Source organism: Belonocnema kinseyi, chromosome 1 (genome assembly GCF_010883055.1).
Source record: "Belonocnema kinseyi isolate 2016_QV_RU_SX_M_011 chromosome 1, B_treatae_v1, whole genome shotgun sequence".
Lineage (NCBI taxonomy): Eukaryota > Metazoa > Arthropoda > Insecta > Hymenoptera > Cynipidae > Belonocnema > Belonocnema kinseyi.
Window position 1 is genome coordinate 126,744,454 of NC_046657.1, and position 4,505 is coordinate 126,748,958.

The window sequence follows — 4,505 nt, forward strand, 5'->3', positions numbered from 1 at the left end:
CTCTTTCTTTGTTGCCGGCTTGTTCTAGCTGTGGTAGAGTAGGCATTTCGTTTACATAGCCCCCTTTGCGGAGTATTTCAGCATGGTTTCGCAAACATTGCTGCGAAAAGTGCGATAGCTCAGGGTGTTTCTTGCACTACAGAGCATGCAGCCGTGCCATGTAACCCCGTTCACGGGCCACACTCGCATCGTAGCAGTCTAGCAAGTCGTGATTCACTTGCTTCGTCCACCCAAAGGTCACGAGATCCCGCCGATCCGTCGCACTGAATCCATTTTCATTGGCTCCTCCACCTCTAGATGGGTCGGCACTGTTGGCCGACCCTTTGTCGGGAGCCCTGCGCGTTCTGTTGTTTTGAGCCGCACTTACTACAACTATGTTTGGTGTTGTCATTGTTGTTCCCACGAGAAGCTAGGGAAAGGGGTTCGTGCATCCTTGTAGAGCCCCGCATGCAAGGATAAGGCTGCGTACTCTAAGAGGTCGCCCGGTATCCCAGAGTCACCGTTCTAGACACGTCATTCAGTTGCCATTCAGCTTTCGGCACGGTTTTCTTACCTCCGCTTGGGGGTTAATTCCTTCGGTACCACCCCTGGACAATTGTCCGCGACTGCCTATTTATTTTTGTAACCATATTCCCGCAGCCAAAATCTGTTATCGGAGAAGATTCAAACAAGAGTGTCGTCAGCATTAACTACTGTATACGGAGTCACATTTGAATTTGGGAACTCTTCCCGCCTGTGCCTAACTGAAGCCCGCCACCGTCCAGACGACCAAGACCATCGCGTAACAAAGTCGCAAGTAGGCATGGAGCCCCGTAAATACAAAGAGAGAGTAAAGAGTCTCCTTGTACAGAATCTCTCTCACTGAAGCGCTACCTAACAGGTGTATCTATGTATTTAAAAATTTTATGTGTAACTTGAATCGGTTACCATCGACTTACAGATCTCGATATCCATGTGTTTTCTCTCCGAGATTAACCTTCACTCTTTTTCCGCCGTCATATTGAAAAATGTCAGATATAAATTTTGTATTCTAGCAGATTCGATGGTCAGACGGGCCCTGTCGAAAAAAGAAGAAAAATAGTATTCGAGAACTTTATAGCAACGTTTTTCGACCCTGCAGTTCCGTAATTTCTTAAGTGTTTAACTTTTTTTCCGCGAGTGTTTCCTACCGGCGTTTCCTAAAGGCTTTGTGAGCAAAAATGTTTGTAAAGTGGGCAATGATGCCAATATTGGCACCCTGAGCTACTGCGCTTGTGCAACAGCTGAGCTCTGGTTGGCCACACTTGGCGCGCGATTCAAAATTAAATTTAAAAAATAATTCTTGTAATTTAATAAAATAATTATTAAAATATGCACAAGAGTGTATACCTATCGTGTAACTTTTAATTTTAGTCAAGAAAAAAATTTATAACACATATTTGATAAATAATAGTTTATTTTCATTGAATTCCAAAAACTGACTTCTAGTTCACAAAACTTTTCGTGATAGATAAATTTTTTGAAATCCCATATAATGTTTCAGCAGCTTAGTTAGTTAGTAGTGATTTGGGCGGGGAGCCCCCATAGGAGCTCCCCTCGCGTTCAAGCTATAAAGCCTATTGCGCCACACCATTAGCTGTCGCTATCAGTAGTTTACCCGAGACCTCTTCAAGAAGCCCAGCAAGTCAGTCGCCGATAGCATTGTATCTTCCTAAGGTTCCATAAAGTAGGACCCAAGGGTTTGATGCCTGACCCTTGCCAACGTCGTGCACTGGCATATTACATGCAAGGATGTTTCATCATCCCTGCCACATCTCCTGCACTCCGTAGTGGAGTTATACCCCATTTTGTGCACATGGTAGTTCAAGTGGCTGTGCAGATTCAGCTTTTAATGGCAAGGTCGATGCAGCAAGACGCTAGACCCAGTACCAGTTTCGGCTCTATGTATTCACCTGCCGCACCGCTTCTTGCCAGCTTGTCCGCTTTCTCGTTCTCCTTGACCCCTGTATGGCTACAGTCCCAAGTGAGAGACACTTTATTCTTTTTTGCAAGTCGGTTTAATGCCCTTTTGCATTCCCAAACCAGTTACAATTTTATTTCTGGTTTTCCCACTGCAGTTAGTGTCGCTTGGCTATCCGAACAGATCGTGATCTGTCTTGCAGCTGCGTTTTTCTCTAATAATATCTCAGCATTTAGAAGAACGGCAAGGACCTCCGCCTGAAAGACAGTAGCATGTCTCCCAAACGAGACCACCGCTTCCCTCCTCCTCGCACTGTCAAAATTCCTGCTCCTAACCCTCCATCTCCCCTTGCGCCATCCGTATACCAGATTTCCCCTAGGAGGATGGATTACCATTTTCTGTCCACGAATCCCTACTTGGAATGCAGACGCGGAAAGCACTGATGATGTAACGTTTTGTAATTCTATCCTGCCTCATCTCAAGAATCGGCAGTGAGCTGATGTCACTCGGAGCCTGGTGTGTCTTGTCCCCCGAGTCCATATGTTTACTTTCATCAGACGGCCCATCGCGTGTGCAGCTTTTGCAGTTATCGCAAGGTGAAGAGGTTCTTTGCAGAGCATGAAGCCTATTGCTGCTGTAGGCGTAGTCCTCATTGCTCCTGCAAGACCCCTAATAGCTAGCGTTTGCAATCGTCGCAGCCTGTCCTGCATCGTTTTGAGTTCTTCCCGTGGCCACCAGACCACAGCCGCATAAAGAAGCCTCGGTTTAAGGACCGCAGAGTAGAGCCATGCAAGCATTTTTGACCCTTTTCCCCACGTCAACCCAAAAGCTCTCCTACACACCCAGAAAGTCATGACGAATTTCCTGCATTGGGTCTCCAGGTGCTTTGCCCAGCTCAGTTTGCTATCTAGGATGACTCCCAGGTATTTAACCGAGTCTGAGAATGTCAGCCTCCCGCCACAAAAAACAGGACCGTCAACTTTCGGCATATTGTAATTCGTCGTGAAAATGACCATTTTTCTCTTCTCCGGATTTACCGAGAGCCCTGAGCTATTTCACCAGAGTTTTGCGATGCACAAAGAAGACCTTGTAAGGCCCGTCAAAGTTTTCAGATGAGCCCCCCTAACTAGGATTACAAAGTCATATGCATATCCCTCTTTATCAAGCCTACCAAGGAAATCATCCACAACTCTGCACGACAGGATGGGCGACAGGACACCCCCCCCTGTGGAAACCCCCGCGGCGCTGCTCCTTTAAATAGACCTTCACCCCATCTAGTTTCGAGTCTCCTTCGGCGTAACATACTTCCTATCCAGCTTACCAGCTGGTTTGGTACACCGCACCTTAAAGCCTCCCGACAGATAACTTCTGAAGAGGTATTACTGAAGGCTCCCTCTATATCCAAGAACTTTCCCACAGCATACCCCTTTTGTTCCAACTGTTGCTTCAATTTTGCCACAACAGCATGGAGCGCCGTCTTTACCGAGCAGCCAGTCTGAAAAGCATGCTGCCCTCTGTGTAGCGGTAAGGCCAAAAATACCTCGTCCCTGATGTATCTCTCGACCAGCCTCTCCAGCGTCTTTAGAATAAAAGACGTCAGACTGATCGGTCTGAAGTTCTTTACAGCAGTGTAGCCCTTCCTCCTGGCTTCGAGAATGAAGGCCACCCTACCATCTTTACATGCTGATGGCACATGTTTTAGAGCAATACATGCCCTAAATAGGTTCGTCAGAGGAGGGATGACAAATCCCAGGCCTTTTTGTAAAAGCACTGGGTAGATGCCATCCGCCCCTGGTGATTTAACAGGGCAGAAGGACCCTACATCCCATTCCACCTTTTTGCTGTCTACAACCCTTAAGGCAAAACTTCAGTCGGCCCTCCTCAACTCTTGGGCCCAGTCTTCCTCATCTAGGTCGTTTTTAATTCTCTGAAAAACGGGGAAGTGAACTTCTATCAGACGGTTAAGCGTTGCCTCTTCTATTTCGGCAAACTCGCCATTTTCGAGCCTTATGGACCCAAGTCGAGCTTCCGGGTTTTTCGCTAGGATTTTGTGGGGCCTTGCTATTACTGGAATATCCTTCGATTCCTCACAGAAGCCCTTCCAGTCTTCCTGCTTATATCTCCTTATATTTTTGTTGTAATCATACAAAGCCGTCTTATAGATGTGCCAGTCTAAAAGCAACTTGGTTCTGTTTGCCACATTGCACAGGTCTCTTGTCTTTTCGCGGAGCTTGTCCAGGTGCGTATTCCACCATTCTGCTCCTTTCCTAGACTTAACTGTGCTTGTGGGACAATTATTTTCATACGATGTAGTGAGAGCCTTCTGCAGAAATCAGTACTGCCATAGTTTGTGGGAAATTCCACTAGCCTTCCTCTGAGTTCCTCTTTAGATGAGTCCCAGAACGTATGTCTAGGGTTTCTGACTTTTGAAACCACTGGTTTACCTAGGCTTAGCTGAAACGGGATATACGAGGGTGGATTGATAAGTTTCCGGCCTTACCAAGAAAAACAACGTTTTTAAGAATTTTTTTTTTTTATTTCTCAACATAATCTCCTCCAAGGCTGA